The 24,960-nt window shown below is 41.3% G+C and overlaps 1 protein-coding gene across 4 annotated transcripts in view; it reads left to right on the top strand.

Moving 5' to 3' along the window:
* Nucleotides 1-24,960, top strand: part of GRK5 (G protein-coupled receptor kinase 5) — a 322,114-nt gene that overhangs the window by 96,540 nt on the left and 200,614 nt on the right. The window contains exon 1 of one of the 4 annotated variants that reach the window (XM_027851588.1): nucleotides 17,636-17,769. The exons of the other annotated variants lie outside the window; for them this stretch is intronic. The gene's annotated coding sequence lies outside the window, so the exon portion shown is untranslated. Of the gene's footprint in view, nucleotides 1-17,635; nucleotides 17,770-24,960 lie in introns of those variants that run through there. 4 annotated transcript variants of the gene reach the window in all.

Genomic DNA, 24,960 nt, shown 5'->3' with positions numbered 1-24,960 from the left:
GAGAGGTTAGGAGTGGAATTCAAGATTTAGGAGTTATTTGCATGGAGAAAAACTGGGAATGTACATGACAGAAAGTGAGGGCAGCAGAATGTAACTGGGGATATGAAGAGGTAGAAAGAATAGGGAAGACTTTTCTCTATCCTTCTCTGGTGTGACCTAGCAAATTCATAAGTATTTCATTGCCTGCAAAAGGCCGCTAACCATAGTTTTTTGCTTTCCTGAGAGTACCATAAGTAAGTTTTAAAGTAAGGATTTTAAGGTCTGGAAAGATGTTGGCTGTGTTGTTATGATGCCGGCTCATTAGACCTCTTAAATAAGAGGATATGCATATAGCTAGAATGCATGATTAATATTAATCACCATAACCCATAGACTCTAAAAGAATTCTACCGATTTCTATGCTGTAACTTTATCTGACCTACTGAAGATTGATGCGTTTATATAAGACTACAGCTCCCTGTCCACCTCATTACAAAACCACATGGCCCCCACCACCTGCAAGATAATCAGAGGTTGGGCTAATCTCTGGATAGAGCTGATGTTCTGGAAGTAGTCCAATATATGTCATTTCTCCATGGCAGCAAAAAGGACCAAGTGGATCACAGAGAAGCAGACAGGGATGCAAATCTCCATAGCTCCTTAAACGAGTGAGGATGTCCGTGTTTATACATTGTCAGTAAATCCCATAGTTAGATTAACCTAGTGTAAAGTTATATCTCTGCTGCTTGAGATCCTAAACCTGACTCATAGCAGGTGGGAAGGAAAATCAGTTATGATTATAGAGAGACCTTTGGAAAGAATCTGGGAGAAAAGAGAGAATGAATATTATTTTTACTCAGTTTGCTATTTGGAATGGAAAAGTGCTATAAGTCTGCCCAGTAGATAAATGCCAAAGGAAGCAGTCATTCTGAGAGCATCCCAAAGAAAAGGGTACAAAATGAGGGAATCATTGCCCCCATATCACTTTAATCCTTGTGCCAGGGGCCAAGACTAGCCTATTATATTATAGTCTTTTTACATTACTGTGAGAAGAAAGCATTATACCTTACTACTTACTAGGATTTGGCTTACAGAATAACCAGAACTGTGGGGTGAAGAGGTCTCTCTGGACTTATAGAGAGGACCCTAGTGAAACTTGGCTTCTGGAAGAGGAAGGACCATCTAGGTCTTATTGTATGAAGTAGCCCAAGAAGAGTCAGCGGTCATTTCTACAGCAGTATGGTCGGGTATGAGTCCAGCTATAGAAGAGGCCTTTGCTCTATGGCCTGTCTTTGGTGAGTTGTGTACTTGAGGTGACAAGGCCTCCGTGTATTATTGGATAGGACAGGACAGGGTTCAGTGGAGAAGCTAAGCCCATGTTCCTCACATTGTTATACATTAAATACACCTGGGAGAAGGAATCTAGGGTCCCTTATGGGGCCCCAGAAATAGCTCTGGGTCACATAAAAATTCGGGGTCCCCAAATGCCCCATGTGGCTTTTGCCCTAGAATAAAGTCATCGGCTCATACACCTAGAGCTGGAAGGGACCCTAGAGATCATTTAGTCCAACCCCTTCATTTAATGTATCAGGAAGCAGAGGCCCAGAGAAGTTAGTGGTATTTGTCCCAGGTCACACACAATAGTTGGCTGAGCCAGGCCTCTAGGTGCTCTGACTCCAAATCCAGTGCCTTCTCTTCAGCTGATAGCTTCCCTTCCCCTCTGCCTCCTCTCTCCTCCCCCCCCAGATTGGTCTGGAGAGCTCATCTTTCCAAGAAATTGCCTTCATTTCTCCCAACTGTTTTCATAAACTTTACCTCTCTGTAGTAAAAATTGTCTTTGTTACTGAATTAACAACACAGCCCTGTGGCCCCTTAACCAGGAGGAATGTGTGCCTTGGTTGACAGCGTCAATCGACCAAGTTGGGAAGTTGTTGCTGTTTGTCCTTTCATTTTCAAAGAGGACTAATGACATGATGGGTGATGTCTTTGACTTGTGCGTGAATTGGATTTAAGTGAGGCAGAGCTGCACAAAGTCACCAGCCTTGCTCACTCTTCCAGAGTTATTAGAAGTCCAGTAGCAGGACAGAAGTCAAGGTGACTGGTGGATGGCCCAAGATGCAATGGATGACATTGGTGTTTATGAAATGCCTCTTGACATAGACTTAGATTTCTTCTGGTCTGAAGGATGTTGTAGGAGTGCTCTCCTTCCACCTCCGTCTCTGTACAAAGCTCCTTTTACACATTGCCTAGGGATGTTGTCCCATATCACTTGCTTATTTATTTGCTGAGTAAGCGGAGAGTGAATGTATGCTCCTCATCTTGATGTTTAGAGGAAAGAAGGAGAATTTAGTATCATGGAATTTCATTGCATTAGGATCATAGAGCCGTCTTGTTATTTTATAAGTTTTTTAAAAAAATTATTTTACAGATTATCACATGGTGGTAGAGTCTCTGTTTGAACCCAGGTTTTCTGACTACCTGTCAGAAATCTTTGTTCCTGACTCATCTTGCACTTTAGAGAAAGAATTTGTGTTCCTATTTAAAGCATCTCTGTATGTTTCTAGCAACTGCCTGGAAAGTTGCAGACTGTGTTTAGCTCTCTCTTTCTTAGGTCTGGGTACAATGTAAAGAGGACTATCTCTGGAGCCAGAGTGGCTGGATTCAAATCCTACTTCTGACACTCATTTCCTATATGACCTTAAGTCATTTAGCTTCTCTGAGCCTCAGTTTCCTCATCTGTAAAATGAGGGAGTTGGACTTGATCATTTTTTAGGTCTCTTCCAGCTCTAAATCTATGATCCTCTGTGTGTGTGTGTGTGTGTGTGTGTGTTCATTTGCCTTCTGGAGAGTAGGGTAAGAATTCATAAACTGAGAAGAAACTGGACCCTGTTTCAGTAGGACACATGCAGGTGCTTCCTGTTCCCCTGATGACTGTCCTTTTTTTCTGGCCATTGAGCAAGTCCACAGAAAGTCATTTGAGGCTTTCTGTACTCAGCGCTGCACAGACAACCAACTTGGGATTTTTAACTTGGGCCCAACAGGGATTGGACTATGTTGCGCAGCGGGCAGCTAGGTGGTGCAGTGGATAGAGTGCTGGCCCTGGAGTCAGGAGGACCTGAGTTCAAATGTAACCTCAGACCCTTACTAGCTGTGTGACCCTGGGCAAGTCACTTAACCCTGTCTGCCTCAATTCCGCATCAGTAAAATGAACTGGAGAAGGAAATGGCAAACCACTCCAAAATCTTTGCCAAGAAAACCCCCAATGGGATCATGGACACAACTGAGAAACAACTGAACAACAATAACTCTTCTATTCAGAGGAGAGAGGTTCAGTCTGGGAGTCTGGAGACCTAGGTTCTCGTCCCAGGTCTGCTACTAATTAGCTGGGTGACCTTGGACGAGTCACTTAATCTACAACTCAGTTTTTCTCTCCGTCCGCACTCTTTCCCATAACAGACACAATCACATCTACTTCATCAGAAGAATAAAATGAGATTGTATTTAGAAGTAAAAAGCCCTACTGAAATGTAAGGGTAAGAGGTAAAATGGGGGTTCAGGATGGGAAATGGAGGTAGACAAAGTCTTTCCCAAAGCCCCTCAAATGGCTTCAGGGTAAAGCTTTAAAACTGAGAGCTATCTACTCTTCCTTTTCCTTTTAAGTACCTCATTTGGGGAACAGAATGGCGTCATTATAAGACTCCCAGGGTATGCATATGTTCACTGATGTCGTTTCAGATGTAAAATCTCTGTGGTGTTCCAGCATCCTCTGTCGATTTTGGAATAGTTCCAGATCTACAGAAATTCTTACTTCCTTTAACTATGCCTACCCAACTCCCCCCACTCCCCAGGCACTCCCCTCTCTCCCCCTGTGACTGTTGCTTGCAATCCCATTATCAGAATCTCTTTAGTTTTAGAGCCTGAAGGCAACATGATGCTGTGTAGAATCCCAGCTCTGCCAGAAATTATTTGTGGGACCTTGGGCAAGTGACTTAACTTCTCTCTGTCTCTGTCTCCATCTCCGTCTCCGTTTTCTTATCTGTAAAATGAGAAAGCTGGACTAGATCACCTCTGAGTTCCTATCCAGCTGGCAATCTATTCTTTTAGGATGTTTATAAAACCTAGATCCCCTGAGGAAGTATTACCTTTTACATGTTATAAGCATCAACTGTATCTGAAAGCAGGTTTTCCTAACAGGGAAGGGAAGAGATTTCCAGGGATTCTTCAATATATGAGGGCAAAGAAAAGAGGCTGGAGTAGGGGGTGGCCTTTAATCAGAGAAAAAGGTTAGAAAAGAAGATGCGACAGATTTCACCTACTTTCTGTTTTTTCCTGGGGAAAAAAAAAATCCTTTCCCTGCCATCTCCTCATCCCCTTAGGCTAACAAGAGAATCTGAGCAGTAAGCCTGCAGCCAAATACATTGAAGCTCACCTACCCACAGAGACTGAACTGGCTCCTAGGAAAGCCTTGTTCACAACTGCAGTGGAGAAGTGCATCAGAACTCCAGAGTATCAGGGACCTTCAAGAGCCCTGGGTAGGTAAAGTGATGCAGTAGAAAGAATGCTAGTTTTGGAATCTGACTTGAACTCTGGCTCTATCCCTTATTACCTGTGTAACTGCACGAGATGCTGAGCCTTAGTTTTCTTGTCTGTAGAAGGAGTTAGATTAAATGACCTTTAAGGCCCCTTCTAGATCTAAATGGGTGACTATGATTGATTCCAACCCCTTCCTCTTACAGAGGAGGCCCAGAGACCCAGAGAGGTGAAGCGATTAATCAATCAACAGATACTTATTAAGCACCTATTATGTACCAGATATTGTATGTTGTGTGTTATGTGCTGCGATGCAAAGACCTTGCCTTCAGGTAGCTTATATTCTGTCTGGGAGGCAACGGGTGCGTGTGTGTGTGTGTGAAATATATACAAAATAAATGTATATTTATAAGACAGTTTAGTGAGGGAAGTCATTAGCAACTGGGTCTTTAGCTCCAAGTCCAATGTGTTCCTAGGAATACCATCTGAGACCTGGGTCAGGTGGACACATTCCCATTGGTATGAAGGTGTTGTTCTGGGAGATGGTCAGGATTGCTAAAACATCTCCCCATTTTTCATAAAGTCCCTCTGGAAACAAACTCTGTAATATGGACTTGATTCCATTGCAGTTTGTTAATGGGAATTCCCCCCTTCTGTTGCTTTACCTCCGCAGAGCTCTTTTCACCTCTTGCTGGGGGAGGAGGGGTGTCACATCCCAGTTGCTTAAGAGCTAAGTAAAGTCAGAGAATAACTCAGTGTCTCTTCTCTTGGTGGTGGAATGAAGAGTGGGATCAATAGGTCTGAAAGTGGGAAGGGACCATAAAGATCATCTCTTCATTTCACAAATGGAGAAAAGCCTTGTGTTCGTGAATTTCACAGATTATATGGGGAGGAAAGAGTAGATGGATAGTGAAAAAGACAGAAGTAACTGGAATTTGAGGTCTTGGGTCCAAATCCTACTTGATGCTTCTTATCATGAGAGTGACCTTAGGTGAGTCATTCAAACACCAAGGGCCTCAGTTTTCCTCATCTGAAAATGAGGAAGGATGATGAGATGGTCTCTAGCCTAGGCCCTTTTCAAGCTCTAGACTTACATATGCCTATAATTTTCTGACCTTTTTAAAAGCAGACTTGGCTTGCGACTCTGCAGGAGTCCATGGTGGTAGCAGTGTAATAACTTTATAAGGGAGGTCAGAAGTTTAAAAAGCCCTTGTAGAAAGCAGTTCCTTCCTAGAAAGATGTTATCAGGGGTCTGACCTTTATCAATGCTGACTCTATAAAACTGAAGATTGGGGCTGCCTCCTTCAGACCCAGAGCAGGAGGAAACTGGGTTGTTTGTATTAAGAGATGCAGGGAAGCAGATATAGTGCCTGAAGAAGGGCGGAGGAATGGAGAGCATAATACTGGTCTATGTTGATTCAGAGGCAAAAAGTACAGGACTTCTTGAACTTGCAATATTTTTTCCCCTCTGACTGGAAGAATAATGACAGTTTAGAAAATGATAATGATAACGTGACTTATTTCAAAGTGCTCTGTAGCTGTTTGGAGATAACATGATATAACGGAAAGAGTCATGGGTCAGAAGACCCAGGTCCAAGCCCCAGCTCCAATATTTACTAGCTATGAGACTGTAGGCAGTTCTTTTCACTCCTCTGTCAAATGGGGTTAGACTAGATGATCTTTAAGGTCCCGAATAGCTCAAAAATTCTAAGATTCTATAAGTCACTTAATCTCTTTTAGCCTCAGTTTTCTCAGCTCTAAAATGGGTACCCCCCAGTATTGTTGAGGTCCGAATATGATAATCCACATGACTAGATGGATTTCAAGTCAAAGGGAAGTGAACTTAATTTATAATCACAAGGTAATCTAAGATTATGAGCTTATTTTTCATTGATGCATAGAATTCATCCTTGAGTTAGCCTTAATTCCTTTTTCTTCTTCAGCCCTCACATTCAGTGAGTTGTCAAGTCTTAGCATTTCTACTTTCACAGCATCCTTCATACCTGTGTTCCTCTTTCTACCTACATAGTCAATGCACTAGCCCAGGCCCTCATTACTGGAACTATCGCAATTGCTCCCCTAATTGTTGATCCTGCCTCTAGTCCGGGATGGGGAACCTGTGGCCTTGAGGCCACACGTGGATTTGTTCTGTGAAATTTGGATTCAGTCAAAGTGCTGCACTTGAGGACCTAGAAGGCCACATGTGGCCTCGAGACCGCCAGTTCCCCACCCCTGCTCTAGTCTCTTGCCTCTTCCTTCCAACCTCTACACAGCTGTTTGAGTGATACTCTTTAAACAGAGGTCTGACCATGTTACTCCCCTGTTCAACAAATCTCAGTGGCTCCCAATTACTTCTGGAATCAAAAATAACCTTCTCTTCTGACATTTGAAGTCCTCCAACCTGGCTCCAACCCACCTTAATTGCCTTATTGTACTTTATTTAAACTATGTTCCAGACCAACCTTCTTGTTGTTCCTTATGTATGACAACATTCCATCTTCGAATTGTATAACTTTGCACAGGCTTTCCTGCATGCCTGGAATGTACTCTTTCCTCACCTCTACCTTCTGGAATCCCTAATGTCCTTCAGTATTCAGCTCAAACTCCCCTTTCTATATGAAATCTTTCCTGAATTCCCACCCTGCCCTTCAGTACTAGTGAATCCATTCTGCCTCCTCTCCCCCTTGTTCCCTCCCTCCCTCCCCTTGTTCCCTCCCTCCCATTCACTGCTATTTAATTTTTATAAGTTTATCCAGATCCATATTTTCTTTTGAAAGCAGTGACTACTTCATTTTGGTCATTGTATTTCCAGCCCCCAGTGCAGTGCCTGGCTGGGTACCAGCAGTGTGTATGTAATAAATGTTTGTTGATGGATTAATCAACTGAAACGTCAAGTGTTCTTCTTGTCCTCCAGATAGGGAACTCAGACTCAGAGGCTCGAAGCTCAAAGTAGTCCCGCAATAGAATTTCAGCCTTGCTTTCTGTTCCCACCTCTATTCAGTATTCTAATTTTAAGACTGGATGGCCTCTGCCTTTTTGAAAATGTTCTTCATAGTTCAACAAATTCAGTTTAATAAACATTAATGGCTTACTATGTGCAGAATGTTCTATTAGGTTTTGGGAGAGAATCAAGGTTTATGTAACAAGTGATCCTTGGCATCTTCAAGCTTAGAGTCACGTGGGAATGATATAACAATTACAATACAAAATGCAAGGGAAGGTACAACAAAGCACAGAGGAAGGTCTGAAGGGGGGAAAGAGCTATAGGATCAGGGAAGGCTTCTTGAAGGAAGGAGTATTAGAGTTGGGCAGTAAAGGATGGGTTGGAATTCAAAAGGGAGGGGAGGAGAGGAGAGGGGAGGGGAGGGAGAAAGATATTTCAGGCATGGGGCACAGCATATTCACAGGGATAGAGATAGGAAAACAGAAGGTGTGATTAAAAGCAGTGAGTGGTACAGTTTGGTGGTAGTGTATAGGAAGGAGAGGAATTTGAGATAAGATTGGAAAAGTAGCGTCAGACTGTGGTTGGCCTTGAATAGCAGGTAATAGAGCTCAAACTTTGCAGAAGGGAGCCCTTGAAGATTTCTGAACAGAAGACTAACATGATTAGAACTGTGAATAAGGAAGATTGACCAGGCAGCAGTATGAAGAGTGGATTGGAGGAATGCCTCTCGGGATGCTAATGTAATAATCCACATAGGTGAAAGGAAGAGTTTGTTCTAGGCAATGGCAATGGAAAAGAAGGGAGGGTGGGTTAAAAAAAAAAGATATAGTGCTGCTTTCTGTCTTCACACCACTCCCATTTGCAAGTTTCTCCCACTCCCTCCCCCTGCCTGGTGAACTTTACCTTATCAAACAATTAGGCAAAATCAGCCATGTCTAATGATGTATATAACATTCTGCATCCATAGTTCCCTACTTCTCTAGTGAAATAAAGGAGGTTCATTTCATTATCTCTTCTTTGGGGCCAAACTTTGTCATAATTATGTAGCATATAGTTTTTTTTTCATTATCATAATCATTGCATACATACATACATACATGTATAAACATACACATGTCTGTATGTGTAATTTTCCTGGTTCTGCTGATTTCACCATGCATCAAATCATATCAGTTTTCTTGTGTTTTTTTTAATTCCTAATATTTGTTATTATGGCACAATGATATTCCATTACATTCATGTACCACAATGGGTTTACCACTTCCCGGTCAGCAGGTACTCATTTTGTTTCTTGTGAGGAGGAGATATATTTGAGAGAGATCGCAGCGGCAGAATCAAAAGACTTGGTAACCAATCAACTATAAGAGGTGAAAGGGGACAGTTGTAGAGAGCACCAACATTTCCATTGTGGGAGAGGGAGTAAACAGTGGTGCCACTGACAAATGTCATGAATTCAGACAGAGGTATAGGTTTGGAAGAAAAGGAAATAAACTCAACTTCACACATGCAGTGCACTTGGTGAGATGTGGGTGGAGATGTTTTATGGAGGTTTAGGGATATGAGAATCAATCTCTGAAGGCAGATAAGGGCTAGAGATACAGTTTTAGATCATAGGCTTTAGAGCTAAAAGGACCTTGGACCTCATGTAGTTCAACCCCTTTAGTTTACAGATGAAGAAACAGAACCAGAGCAGCAAAAGAGACCTGAGGTTATACAGATAGTCAACACTGGCAGAGCTGAATCTGGTCCTCTACTTTAATGGCAGTACTCTTTAGCACTTTGGAGAAGGACAGATGAATGTGGAATGGGGTAGAAATAAAAAGTTACTGAATTCAAGGAAGTCACAGATGAGTAATGGTTGCATTTATTGTGTTAAAACTCACACGTACAGTGTTTTGTACAAAGTTACAAAGCACAGCATTCCAACTTCAGTAAAGTCAACCCTCACTCATATATAGGAACGGAAGTGAGGAACATTTATTAAGGGCCTACTATGTGCAAGAAACTGTATTAAGCGCTTTACAAATATTATCTCATTTGATCCTCATAGCAACCTTTCAAGAAAGGAGCTATTACTATCCCCATTTTACAGATGAAGAAACTGAGACAGAACTTAAGTGATTTGCCCAGGGTCACACAGGTAGTAAGCATCTGAGGCTGGATTTGAACTCAGGTCTTCCTGACTGCAAGCCTACTGCTGTATGCACTGTACTTGCTACTTAGAGATCATTGTGCTAAAGTTAAGCATTGTAAATTTCTTTAATAAATCACTCAGACCTAATTAAAAATCAATGAGACTGGGGCAGCTAAGTGGCACAGTGGATAGAGCACCAGTCCTGGGGTCAGGAGGCCCTGAGTTCAAATCCAATCTTAGATACTTCCTAGCTATGTGACCCAGGGCAATTGAGGGCTTGACTATGAATCAACGAAACTCAAACACTGTTAAAAAGGAATTTCTTCTTTTAAGGCTTAGGATCAGTCCACAGCCACCAAAGTTGATATGGTCAAACTGAATAATTAAGATACAAGAAGAAATGATGATGGATGAGCAGCTAGGGGGTGCAATAGATAGTGTTGGACTTTGAATCAGGAAATCTTGAGTTCAAATCTTTCCTCAGACACTTAATAGCTGTGTGACTTTAAATAAGGTTGCCTTCCCCCATCCTTCCCCCAAAATAGAATAATGAGACCAAATTTGATTATCATAAATAAACAAAATCTTGCTATAGTTAATCAAGGCAGTACAACATAATGCTGGAGGGCTGGTGTTAGAGTCAGGAAGCCTTGGGTTCAAATCCTGCCTCCAATGCATATTAGCTGTATGATCATGGGAAATTCTCTTAACTTCTCAGTGCCCCAGACAATTCTCTAGGATAGAAAGTTAGGCTTGTTGCCACTCTGCATTGGTGGAGGGAGTTTTCCCATATGGTGTTCCCTCACACTGATGAAATTGCAGATTGAGACCAAAAAAAGTGTTGCTCACTACGGTTTTAATCTATATTGCCTTTTTTTTTTTTTGTTTTCAGTTTGAAAATCAAAGTTATATCAATTCCCAGTCTGGTGTATGTCAAATAACATATTTGGAAATAGGAACCACATTTTCTATTCTCAAAACCATTCTTTGTTTTTCAGTAATAATAACAATAGCATTTTTAAAACACTTTAAGGTTTGCAGAGTGCTTTATATATGTTATCTCATTTGATCTTCTCAAAAGACCTATGAGGTAGGTGCTATGATTATTGTTCTTATTTTATAGATGAGGAAACTGAGTCACAGAGAGGTTAGGTGACTTATTTAAGGTCACACAGCTATTAAGTGTCTGAGGAAAGATTTGAACTCAAGTTTTCCTGATTCCAAGTCCAACACTATCTATTGCACCCCCTAGCTGCTCATCCATCATCATTTCTTCTTGTATCTTAATTATCCAGTCTGGCCATATTGACTTTGGTGGTTGTGGACTGATCCTAAGGAAAGTCCAGTCTTCCTTAAGAGAAGAGATTCCTTTTCTAACAGTGCTTGAGTTTCATTGATTCATAGTCAAACTCTCAACTAAAAACCCACTTGAACTGTAGGAAAAATCAAAGCTTTGCAGTAAATGTTATTACTCAATCGGTATCTCATCTTCATTGAATTTGGGGATTTTTATTTTTCTGTCTTTATGTAGTCTAATATTTCTAATGTCTGATGTCAGAAATTTGACTTTTTAGCTCTCTTTTTTGAGTGACTCAGGCTAAGTTATTTAAACTTATCCTTCTGATACTGCTATTGTAATTCCTTGAGTATGATAAATCAGCTCTCATTCCCAGTCTGTTTCATATCTTCCACAAACACCACCTTAGGGATGTTTGACAGCTGGTAACATCAAAGAATTTGCAGAAGCCATGCAGCCTTTTGCAGAATTAGCATTCTTGAATCTTATGAAATGTTTAAAAAAGTAAGGGAGAAGAAAGGACGGAAACATTTATTGAGCTCTTAACCATCTGCCAGGCACTGATAGTCACCTGCCCTCAAGGACCTTACATTCTAATATAAGATAACATACAAAAGGAGGCTGAAAAGGTGGGATAAGGGATTCTTTCTGTTCAGGCAGAGTCATTGTGGGTCACTATGGGGAATGACAGTGATAATGAACCCTAGCTGTTTCACTTTATGCACCAGGAAGTTAGTAGGCCTTTGTCATCTTTCAGTGAGATCTTGGAAAAATTGTGCTCTTGGTAAGTTGTTCATAAAAGAGTTGTATTAGATGGTCTCTCAAAGTCCTCTTCCACCTGAAAAGTTCTGTGATCTACAACTTCCTCATGCTTCAGTTTTTTGAACTGTAAAATGGGGACATTTGGCTCCCATTACAAAAGAACATTGTATGAATTCAGGGGAAAATATTTATAAGGCACTTTCAATCTCTGCTAAGGAAGGTGATTCAAATGTAAGGATCTCTATGATGATCCCAGTGAAACTAGGGGAAATTTTCATGAACAAACAGCTCTATTTGTTTCCCTGACAAAACAACCAGATTTGTGCTCTGTAGGCAGACTTCCAAATGTTTGTGGATTTTCCTCAGGGGTCAATTTGCCTTCTCCACCCACCACCCTCATCTTTGGTCATATTCAACATAGAGAAAATAATGAAGATAAAAGGGACCAAACTTGTTCTGCTGTGAGAAGTGGGTTATTTTTGCAGTGAAATATTAATTTTTGTGGCCAGACATATTTCCTGAGCTGTGAAAACTATCGGGGGTAAAAGCTAAATCATAAAGAAAATGATGCCTATTTCACTTTGGAAAGGTCTTTATTCTTCTTATTTTTAAAATAAAATTAGCATTAGGGGTTGGATGAAGGGCATATGCTTTTCTTTCTTCATGCAGACTTTGCCATGCAACTCTCTGAGGGCCGCAAAGGTTTAGAGAATGACAGATAGTGACAATGGAATATCCTTGAGACTCTTTATGGTGGAGAAAGAAGGGACATGTTGACCCAACCATCTAATAGGGCACATTGGGCTGATGAAGTAGATCTTGGAAGCAGAGCCACCTCTAGAGAAGGGTCAGATCTCCTCTGTGGGCCTTCTTCACTGTGCTCTTTGCAGTGAGTTGGCCTTGACTGTCTTGAAGGACTTGAAGTGTAATAAAGTGGAAAGATGACTGGCCTGAAAGTCAGGAGCCTTGGGTTGCTTTGGAAGCAGGCCCTCTTCTGGTCTTCCCCACAACTTCCTTCCTTCTCCACCTCTCCCTGCCCAGCCTCCAGCATTACTGTCGTGCTCGGGAAGGCCAAGTCCACCAGACTTCTCATCCACTAAACCAGTATTTGAAAAAAAAAAGAGGTTGTGGAATTTTGGTTGTGGTTTTCATGCCTTAGAAACCCACACCCTTGTGTGGTCATGAGGCGGGACCTGGGGGTGATGGAGCCAACTGAAATGCTTTATTTCTACGATAGCCACACTTTCTTTTGAGGAATCCTTGAAAAGATTTTGCGGGGAATGTAATTTGAAGACTACTGGACTAAAGTAGTGTTTCTCCTAATGTAGAACCCATCCACTGCCCAACTCTCCAAACCAGATAATTACATTAGAACTTTAAATTGACAACATTCCCACCACTGATGTAGATCTCAGCCTCTCTAAAATTATGTAGATGGGTCTTTAAGGACTTCTGTGGCTAAAATTTCCACTATTTTGCATCACTTAGTAATAAGTGTCTCTACACTTAGCCAGTTTATTCCTCAGACAATAGACATGTGGTCCCTTACTGGGCCAAACATATGATCACTTTCTGATTTATGTAATTATAGACAGGTCACTGGGCAGCTAGGTGGCACAGTGGATAGAGTGCTGGGCCTGGCATCAGGAAGACCTGAGTTCAAATCCTGCCTCAGACACTTATTAGCTTGTGACCCTGAGCAAGTCACTTAACTTTGTTTGTCTTAGTTTCCTCGTCTGTAAAATGAACTGGGGAAGGAAATGGCAAACCACTCCAGTATCTTTGCCAAGAAAATGCCAAATGGGGTCACCAAGAGTTGATTGAACAAGGACAGCAATAACACTTTGCCTCTCCGTGACCCAGGCAGCCTTCTAAGATTGTAAGACGAGGGAACAAAAACCCAGAGAAATGGTCATACAGCTAGTTCTTGGCAGAGTTCATTCTCTTTTGGGGCAAAGTGGTTTCATGCTGGTAGGTAAAGGGCTTGCTTTTGTCAAACATTTGACAAAATCTTTTATGCATTGAGTTGCTATAGAAAAGACACAGAGATGTAGGGGTAGAGACTAATATAGTCTGGTGAATTAAAAGCTGGTTGAATGACTGTTCCCAAAGTCATGGTTCAATATCAGCTTGGTTTGGCCTTGTGCTACTTAGCATTTCTATTAGTGACTTGGAAAACCCATGAGTTTAAAACGCAAATTATCAACTTTGCAGGTGACACAAAGCTGGGAGAGTTGGCTAACGTGCTAGGTGACAGCAGTCAGGAACCAAAATGAAATTGACTCTGATGTTGCTATGAACCTTATGAGATGAAATGTAATAAGAATAAATATAGTCTCAGACCTGTGCAGATTATCTTCTAGACCCAAAAACAAAACAGGGACATGGCTAGATAGTAGATTATCTGAAAAAGGTCTGGCGATCTTAGTGGATTACAAGCACAGTAAGAGCTGATACAACAGCCAGAAAAAGCTAATACAATTTTAGACTGTATTAAGAGAGGCATAGCTTTCAAGAATAGGAAATTGTAGTCCTACTTTTTCTGTTTTGATTAGACCGCTTCAGGAGAATTGTGATCACTTCTGGGTGCCATTTATTGATAAGCTGAGAGCACCCAGAGGGAGTCAACCAGGATGGCAAAGAACCTCTAGATCAGAGGTGTCATACACTGGCCACAGGTGGCCCATGATACCCTTGAGTGCAGCCTGGAAGAAATTAAAATGTAGTTCCTATTCGATTTTAATGTGTTGAGATATTAAAAAAAAAGAAATATTTAAACATGTGGGATTTTCTAAGTCAGTATGCAGCCTTCAGGGATCCTTATGTATTGGTTAGGGGCCCCTATTTCTATTTGAGTTTGATGCCACTGCTCTAGATTATAATATATAAATATCACTTGAAAGAATAAGAGATGCTTAACCCTGAGAATGTGAACTCTTTGAGAGACAGGCTTGTTTCATTCTTTGTGCTTCTGTCCCCAGTGCCTAGTACAGTGCTTGTCACATGGTAGGCTCATAATAAATATTTGTTGATTGATTGCTTAAGAAGATATTGATGAGACATAAAAGTTACCTTCAAGTGTTTGAAGAATTGTCTCAGGAGGGATTCAACTCATTCTTTTTGGGCTTGGAGGGCAGAAGCAGAACCTTTTGTGAAACAATTCAGAGAGACAAATTCAGGGTTAAGTGGAGGAAAGCGTCCTGACAATCAGAGCTCCCCAAAAGTACAATGGGCCACCTTGGGGGGAGGTGTTATGATTTCCCCTTTATTTGAGGTTTTAAAGGAAAGATTGGATATCCCTTTGTCAGGTATATTATAGAGGGAATTCTTTATCAGTCATCAGTTGGCCTAGATGGTGTCTTAAGTCCTGTCCAACTCTGAGAGCGTGTAATAGAACCCAGATCTGCTAACTTCTGGTCTCAAGCACTAAACTTTGATCAGCTCTTTGCCTCCCAACTAGCTCTCCAGCTTGCACTCCTGATCAGTGAGGGTTTGCATAGTTAAGTTCCTCTAGCCCAGGGGTGGGGAACTTGTGGCCTCGAGGCCACATGTGGCCCTCTAGGTCCTCAAGTACAGCCCTTTGATTGAATCCACATGTGGCCTTGAGGCTTCAGGTTCCCCACCCCTGCCCTAGCCCTACCACATTATGATTCACCTCTTCCCTCCTTCTAATTCTTGCTCTGGAGCAAGTAGTCATCATTACCAGAAAGGACATGTCAGTCAACAGCCCTATGACTCCACTCACCATCTCTGTGACTTCCCGAACCAAAACACCCCTCTTCCTGGCCACGATTCTCCCAGTATGTATTGTTTTTGTCTATCAGAATGTAAGCTTCCTGAGGACAAGGACTGTCTTGCTTTTTTGATATTTATATCTTTTATGCTAAGCACAGTCTGGCACATAGCAAGTATTTAGGCTTTTTTCATTCCCTTATTCGTTTTATAGAGGCGGAAGCCAAGGTCTGTAAAGATAAGGTGAGGTGTTTAAGGACACACAACTAATTCTTGGAAGAGCCTGGGCTAGGACCCAAGTCTCCTGACTCTCAGACCCTGGTTTTTTTATTTTTATTTCCTTTTGGTCCCTGCCTCTTCCCTAGAGGAAAGGAAACGACCTTTTCACCTCTCTTTGTGTTAGAATATTTGGATAAACGTCTCTGGATGGAGGTGGGGGGGACCTCTGGAGTTTGGGAATCTCTCTGGTTCTTCAGGTTAAGCATCCTCCTCCTGGTATACCTTCCATGGGTTAGAAATCCAGCTCACCAATCCTTTATTAAGCACCTACTATGTGTCAGACATTTGGCTACCTGCTAGGGACACAAAACACAAAAACCGAAACAGTCTCTGACAGTAAGGAGATTATATCCTACTTGTGAAAACAAGTATAGAGATAAGTAAATATAAAATATATTCAAAGTAATCTGGGTGAAAGACAACATTAACAACCGGAAGAATAGAAAAGTCTGCATAAGTGGTAGCTCTTGAGCTAAGCTCTGAATGGACTTAGACATTCCAAGAGGTAGCTATGAGGAGGGATAGCCTCCCAGTCTAGGGTGGACAGAGAGTCAGGAAAGGGAAGATCAGCCTTCCAAACAAGTGGCTTCACTCTGAATGGTCTCTGCCAGTGGGAATGAACCTAGGCCTTAGAAGTTCAAAACAGAGAACCCTGAGAAAGGACCACACCCTGTCTGCTTTTGTTCCACATGTGTCACGGGTAGGAGGAGGAGAGAGAGAAAGGACAATCCAGAGTGTGGAGACTGGGGCCCTGAGTGGGAAGGATTTCAACATAGTGGAGATTACAAAGTTTGGTGTCAAGAAGACAGTCATAGCAGTTCTCTTGTCATGAAACAATACTACCCACCCCTAGCCCTGTTGGTATGCTAGGCAATGTTTCTTTAAGATCCCTTTGTTAGTGAGCCTCAGTTTCCCTATCTGTAAAATGAAGAGATTGGACTAAATTGTATTGAAGATCTCTTACAGCTATAGGATCTTTCTCTCCTCTTCTTTCCATTTTCCTCCTTAATCCAAGTTTCTTTGTCCCCACCCCATATATAAGCTCTTCACAGGTTAGCTTCAGTTGATGGCTACTCTTTCCCTGGCATCAAAACTTCCTTTTCTCGAGTCCCCTTCCTCCAGGACACTGCTCTGTGCTGAGGATTTGGATAAACCAATTCTAGGTATCAGGGACATAACAATTTAATATACTGCCCCTTCTAAGCATTGCTTTCTCTGGAGCCCTCCCAGTTAACTTGGGAGCTTGCTACAGAGGAGAGGGGAAGGTATTTTTAGGCAAATGGGGCCTATTGTCAATAACACTACAGACCATTTGCTAAACCTAGCTCCATTTCATGAATTTTAGAGCTGAAAAGGGTTCTCAGTGATCCTTCATGGTGAGAAGAGTGAGGTCACTTATTGGCCCAGGGTAACTCAGCCAGTAAAATGATGGAACCAGACCTGGAACTCAGGCCTCTCATTCACAGTCCAGCACTCTTTTAATAACACCCTCCCATCTTTCCCTTGCAAAACTAGCGTGGCTATTTTTCTCTTCATTTGCTTTAAATTCCAGCTTATAAAATTCTATGAAGGGTTAGTGAAAAGGACTACCCCCCTCGCAGGGTTGTTGTGAAGGGTAAAGAACTCTAGAAGTATGTGTCATTGTTATGGTTTCTAAAAGAGGCTGAGTCATGATGCGCCTGCAGTCTTGTGATCAGGCCAAGTAATTGGGATCCTGCCTATGATGTGGGATGAAGGAAGATTTCAAATCAGTGAGGTGCCACTGTTTGCCTTCTTCATTGGAATCAGGGAGGGCCAGTAGGTGGGAGTTTCCACTGTTTTTTGGGAAAGGTTTATGAAAAAATAAAAAGGAAGGGAATGGGGGTTGATGTTTGGAGACTGGGCAAAAGGTGGCCCTGGAGGCAGGAACTACAGAGGAAGCCAACCCGAGAAGGAGGTCTAATGGGGACCCCTGCCAGGCTCTGATTAGCAGAAAAACCTTGCCTCCCTGCTGCCAGATCCTACCGACTGATCATGGCTGCCCGCCACCTCCCCACAGAGACGCTTTGGAGAAAGCCAGCCCTGTGGGCACTGAGGGGAAAGCTGAACACTGACAGCTGAAAACTCACCTGGGTAAGAAAGAATTGAACAAATTCTTTAACATTAACTACATCACGGGTACAATTGTAGCACTCTCTTCTATTTGACTAAGAGCGAGTGACTCATGCCTCTGCAGCAAGCTTTGAGGGGAGGGGGGAGTCGAGTGGGGAGAGTTCCTACACAGTTGTTGTTTGTCCTTGGCTCTGATGCAGTGAAAGAGCTTGGCCTTTTTAAGCTAAGGTCTTTCCCAGGTCCCAGTTTGTCTGAGGCAGCACCCATCTGATGATTAAGGCTAGGTAAGAAATGAGGCAAAGAATGGCCTCTTTTACCTTCTCAAAAAAACAAAAACAAAAACAAAAAACATCAATCTGGGAGAGGAGGACCCTCAGGGTTTTTGGCCAAAACAGAAACAATTGCTAATTTACACTCTGAAACTTCAGAGCAGAACTCCACTCCTTCCTTCCTACATGGATACTAGTCACTAGGATACCAGAAAAACCTTCTGAGACCTTGACAGAAATTTATTTGAAACTGATTTTTATAAATGTAAAAGATATATATTTTTTAAAAGTCTTGTTTTCACAGCACAAAGTAATTTGGATTTTGAGTAAATCTGCCCCCTCCCTCTTTTTTTTGGTACAGACCTTTTCAAGCGTGAAGTCCTTTTGTGAGCTACAAAACTGTTGAGAGTTTAAGGAAATCTTTGGCATGGAACAGTAAAGTGCAGTGGAAATCCCTGGGAGGCCTTGGTCTCTCTCCAGATCTGTTCTCCATTCCTGGCCAACCATTCTAGAGACAACAGAGGGGGTGAGACATTGGTGGTCCTTCCTTCTTCTCACTCTTGTGGGCAGCCCAGACCAATGCCTACTAGTTCTTGAAAGCAGCGGTATACATATCAACGTGTACACTAAAAGCGGGGTCCTCAGACTGACTTGGTCACTTGCCCTGGAATTAATACCTCCCAGTTCTGAAAGTTGAATAAGCTTTATACAATTTTCTCTTCAAACCAGCAGTTGGGTGAATACCCAGAGACTTACCGAAGACAGTGAAAGTCAATGTAGGGTGATGGCCTAAGAGTCAAGGGTTCTAGTACCATCTCTACCACCGGTTGTGTGACCCTGAGAGAATCACTTTCCCTCATTTTGCTTGTCTATAAAATAAAGCGTTTGGACAAAACAATCTCAACTGTCCCTTCTAGATCTAAAATTCTCTGTCATGTAGTGCAGTGAACAGAGGGCTCAGAACAAGGAGCTCTCCTGTTAATCACCATGTGACAAGCAAATCCCTTCACTTCTCTGGAATCTCCCTTTCCCCAGCTGCCAAAAAGGCACACTTGCCTTGCCTACCTCACAAGGCTATTGTGACAAAACAATCCTTTATTATTGAAGGATCAAACATTATGCAAACGAAAGCTATTAGCTTCGCTTCTCTTAGCTCAGGACCTGGCTTTATTTCTCCTTTCCTCTCCTGCTCTAGGCTCTGTGAGAAATAAGAGCATTACGTGTCATGGGGAGCTGCTGTTGCTGCCTTCTCGCCTAAAGAGAAGCCTCATTAAGAGAAACCCCTTGTAAAGGTTTCCTTCCCTGGGAACCTTTACTCTGAGTCATCACCTAATTGTGGCTGCTACAGGGGGAGAGACTGGAGTGGGGGGTGATCCAGGCAGGGGAATTCCACTGGCTCATTCTCATTAGAAAGTGCTCTGGAGATGGGCACTCTGGCTTCAACAGTGCTAGGAATCCTTTCCCTTTTTTTTTTTGGCTAGGCAATGGGGTTAAGTGACTTGCCTAGAGTCACACGGCTAACAAGTGTCAAGTGTTCCAGGCCGGATTTGAACTCAGGTCCTCCTGACTCCAGGGTGGGTGCTTTATCCACTGTGCCACCTAACTGCCTCTGAATCCTTTGCTTTTTGAATAGGATTTGTTGCCACATTCTGTGCTGTAGGAAGATGGCTAAATTAGGAGTCAGGAGACCTGGGTGTTAATCCAGAATCTTCCATTAACTGAGATGTGACTTTTGGCAAGTTGCTTTATTTTGTGCCTTAGTTTCCACATCTGTCAAAAGGAGGATGATTCTTGTTTTGCCTTGCTCACAGAGGGGTTGTTTGAAAAAATAAAATAAAATGGGTGAATGAAGTTCTTTTTCTGCTTCGGAATTCTATAACACTTGTCTTGTGCCCTTCATAATACTTTCACTTGCTCCATACCATATCATAGTTATTTGTATTCTTGTCTACTAGGTTATAAGTTCCTTGAGGGCAAGAAACTAATCTTATATATCAATGTGTACCTCACAACATGTAGCATAGAGCCCTGCACAGGGGAGGTGCTCAGTCAGTGTTTCTTTTTTTTTGCCTTTTTTTTGGGGGGGGGTGAGGCAATTGGGGTTAAGTGACTTGCCCAGGGTCATACAGCTAGTAAGTGTTATGAGTGTCTGAGGCCGGATTTGAACTCAGGTCTTCCTGACTTCAAGGCAAGTGCTGTATCCACTGCGCCACCTAGCTGCCCCTCAGTCAGTGTTTCTTGAGTTAAATTTATTGAATCTGAGTTGAAACTGAATCTTAGGGTTAAGAATAGAGACTGGACCTGCAATGTCCTTGGTGTAGAGAACTCTCTGGATGAGAGAGGCAGGTCAATACCTTCTTTGCAACTAATAGTTTCAGAGAGTTGGCCAGAGCATTCAGAGTTTAAGTGACTTGCTTAGGTCACTCCGCCAGTGTGTGTTAGAGACAAAACTTGCACCCAAATTCTTCTTGCTTCTGAGAACAGCTCTATGTCAGAGCTGCCTTGAGAACCGAAATTTATTGGATTGAAACCAGGCCTTCTGAGACCCTCTTTGTATTGCTTAGAATCTTGCTTCCCCTTTCTGCCTTTTTCCAGATTCTGGATGGATTCGTTTTCTCCTAAGAGAATGAACACCGCCAACTATAAGGAACCTTTCCCTGCCTTGGCTGGGTGAGGGACTGGAGGGATGGTAATGACTCTTGTCATATGTCCCCAGCTTAATTGAGGATTCCTGCCCTACACCCAATCCCATAGCCTATGAAATTCAAGTCACAGGACCAATGATTTCATGAAATATTTCTCCATTACTGGCCTGGTTTTCTCCTCCCCAGGCCTGAGACCAAAAGGATCAGAGTCCTGGCAGCTCAGTAGGGAGTGAAGTAATTTGCTTTTAAAGCTGTTGACTTTTCAGTTTGGCCAGTTCTTCCTAGAAAAGGTGTGAGCACTGCAAGTTTGAGTCCAGACTCTTCAGTTGGTCATTCAGGGCTCTCCATATTCTGGCCTCAACCTCCCTTTCCAGCCTGATCTCCCACTATTACTTTTCATGTATTGTTCACTGTAGCCATATTGATTTGTTCAGTATCCCACAATCTCATCCCTTTCCCTTTCCAATCAACATGATTGATTGATTGACCTACTTACTTAAAATAAGTCCTATTGAGGACTTATACAATTCACTTATCCTGCTTTGGCCTCAGATTCCTCATTGTAAAAATGAGCTGGCTTCGAGGTCCATGCCAGCTTTTGATCTATGATCCTGTTTTTGAATATACACCTTCCACCCCTCATTTCCAGTCCTGAATGAACCTACCTTTATAACAAAGAAAACTAGTTAAGCAAAAACAACTAATAAAATAACATCATTGTACAATGTATGCAACATCCATAACACACCTCAGAGGCCATCTGGTACAATCTCCCTCATTTTTCAGATGAAAAAACTGAGGCCTAGTGACATTATGTGACTTGCTTCAGGTCACACAGGTAATAAGCATTAAAGGCAGGATTTGAACCCACATCCTTTGACTCCAAAGCAAGTATTTTTCCCATCATGCCATATTATATTCTCCTTTCTCTTCTCTCTGTTTATCCAAATCATATTCTTTGTTCAGAGTCCAGCTTAAGTCTTACCTAAATCTCATTAAAGCTTTTTCTTGGCTCTTTTCCCTCTTCCCAATCTCTTCTGAATGTCTACAGCCCCACTGTTTGTGCCCCTCCTCTGGCTTCTTGAGTGCACTTAGATGGTCCCAATGATCTCATCATAGTAGGCCCACCATCTCATATTATAGACTACAGCTCATTCGTACTTCCTCATTCTGTATAATTTGTATCCCCAGCTTTTCACCAGCCCTCCAAAGAGGATCGAGCCAATATCCTGGAAACCTTCCTTTGGATCTTTTAATATTAGAAAGCTGAAATTTGTTGTACTGCCAAATGATCCTCCATTTTCCCCTTCAGATCACAGAGTGTAAGAACTGGAAGGGAACTTGCACAAATGTAAAGACCTTGAATCCTGTTTTATTCTTATATTTTCCTCAAGGATATATTTTGTGAAGTGATGTAGGTACAATTAAGTAGATTAGTTGACTAACCTCAAAGTAGTAATTAGCAGAATGTTATTAATCTAGGTGGAGGTCTGTAATAGTCTCCAAAAAAAATCTGTCTTTGGCTTTATTCTATTTAGCATTTTTATCAGTGATTTAGGTTAAAGCATAGATGGCATAAAGCTGAGAGGAATAGGTAAAGTGTTGGCCAATAGAATTGGGATTCAAAAAATATTGACTGATTAGAATAATGGGATAAATATAATATGATGAAGTTTAATAGAGATGAATGAAAAGTCCTACATTTGAGTTGTTGTTTTAAAGAATCACCTACTCAAGTATAGAATGGTGGAGGCATTCCTAGATGAGAGTGGAAAAAAAGATGTAGTTAAGATTTGTTCTGTTTGACCTTAAAGGGCACAACTAGGAACAGTTAATGAAAGTTTCAGTGAGTCAGTCAGATTATAGCTTTATGTAAGGAAAAAATTCCCTAGCAAATACCACTTCCTCAGGAGATAGTCAATTTCCCATTAATGAAGATCTTCAAAGGAGATGATGGATGACCACAACTCATTGCTATTATTGGGGGGGGCTTCCTTTTCAGGCAGAGATTGGATTATTAGACATGCTTTAGGCCCCTTCCAACTCTAAAATTTTGTAATTCTATGAATGATATAAACAATTCTTATGAAAAGTTTGAAGAGATGAGAAATAGGAATATGAGTTACTAGTTGGTGATGTCTTAATCATTTTTCTTTTACTAAGCACTCTCTGATATTTTTCCATTCTTTTGGAATTTTCTCCTACTTTAGATACTTTGAAAATTGATCCCTGAGTGCCTTGAAAATTGTGTCCATCTGTCCTCACCCTCCCTCTCCATCCCAGTTTCTTTTCTGTATATTTTGTCTGGTCTAATTACTTTTCCTCACTTATTTTTTTGGGTGTTATTATTATTTCCTTAGTGCAGCAGGAGGTGACTCCATCATTACTGAAGGGGGAAAGAGGTGACTATAAAGACACTGGTAGATCTGTTCCATCATGTACCTATTTGTTATACTTCCATCGCTATGTATGAATGTACTCAGGATTCTCTGGTTTATTTTATTCTTGAAAAGATTTTTGATATTGTGAGGCAATATTTCATTCTGATAATGTTCCATCATATGCTAATGTAATGTTTTGTGAATATGCTTATACTCTAAACCTTGCCTTTGGTTGCTGTATCTTTTCTTGGCAAGAAGATGAAGTGTTTGCTGTTAGCAGCAGTTTCTGGAGTCCTCATTTTGATATGTGTATATATACAATATATATATGTATGTATGTATGTATGTATGTATATTGCACTGATTCGCCTCTCTAAGAAATGGGGATAGCATAGTAAATTCTTTTATTTTTGTTTCTTTTTGATTTTTCAGAGCAATGACCTTATTTGGACAGGTCTCATTAGAAATGCTATATTGCATACAGTATCTTTTCATCTTCTTTCTTTTTTACTTAGTTTTTGCTTTGACCTTTGTTCTGAGTAATTAGTGATCTCAATGCACAAATAAAGTAGATTCCAAAATGACTACTATGTCTGTAACTAGTCATTTCCTGTCTGTTAAGATATACTCAATTTTATTTTTTATGTTCTCTTTTAAGTCTTCCTATGCCACATTTAGTGTCTTCTGATTCTCATCATGAAGAAAATATTCATGATGGACTGGTGTCCATCACGTCCCTCAATATAGAGTAATCTATAAACCCTTGAACTCTATTATTTCATGGTCCTTAGTTTATTTTCCAACATAGTTTTTATCATCATCCCCTGAGCACAATTTCATAAAGAAGTCGTAGATCATAAAATTATATATTGACTTAATTTGCAGGACTTTGTTAGGTTCTTCATGTAATATTTTTTTTACTTTTTCATTCTTTGAAGAAGATTTTGAGGAATAAACTTTAGTAATATTCAAGCTTAAATACTTTGGCCACATAATGAGAAGACAGAACTCATTGGAAAAGACCCTGATGTTGGGAAAGATTGAGGGCAAAAGGAAAAGAGGACGACAGAGGATGGGGTGGATAGATAGTGTCATGGAAGCAATGAACATGAGCTTGGATAGACTTCAGGAGATAGTGGAGGACAGAAGGGGCTGGTATGCTATGGTCCATGGGGTCACAAAGAGTTGTACACAACTAGACAACTGAACAATAACAACATTCATCATGGTCTCTTTGTTTAAATTTATTGTGAGCACCACTGGATAAGACACCCTGGGAAATTTTGTTTCTTGTTTTTCAGAGCATACAGTTAAACTAAATCTATAAACTCCTTTATTTACTTCTCTGAGGGGAACCTGTGAGCTAGCTATCCCTTGATTAAGCTGCAGCTTCTTTTTATCTGTTGGTTTAATTTACAGAGAGGATGTTAGTGTGGTTCTTTCTTCCAATGGTGTGTCAACTTGTCGGTTGTGGGACAAAGAACATATTCAGAGAATACCAATGAGTAAATTAATATTTGTAAATGGTTTAAAAACTGTATGATCCTGTGACCCTTTTCTCCCTCTTCTGTCATTCTACCACCATCAGCATTTATTAAGTATTGACTGTATATTAAACACTGGAGGAAATGGAGAAGGAGAAGTGGGACACACAGGAGTGGGGGCCCTCATATATTTTTTCTGTTTACTGAGTTGTTGCAGCTGGAAAAATTAACCCACTAGTGGCCAGCCTTCTGGTGATAGGTATTTCCCTACTTATCCAGGCTGGTCCTCAGACTTAGCGGGTGGACAGTCTATCACTGGACCCATACTGAATATCTTCCTAGCTTGGAAAAAATTCTAGATTTTTATTCCAATAGCATAGTCTTTGTCACCTCAGAGTCACCCCGTTACAAAATGAAGCTTAGGAAATTTTAT

The sequence above is a fragment of the Vombatus ursinus genome, unplaced genomic scaffold (genome assembly GCF_900497805.2).
Source record: "Vombatus ursinus unplaced genomic scaffold, bare-nosed wombat genome assembly UNPS02009205.1, whole genome shotgun sequence".
Taxonomy (NCBI): Eukaryota; Metazoa; Chordata; class Mammalia; order Diprotodontia; family Vombatidae; genus Vombatus; species Vombatus ursinus.
The sequence above is the reverse complement of the archived record's forward strand: the minus strand, read 5'-3'. Positions and strand labels throughout refer to the sequence as shown.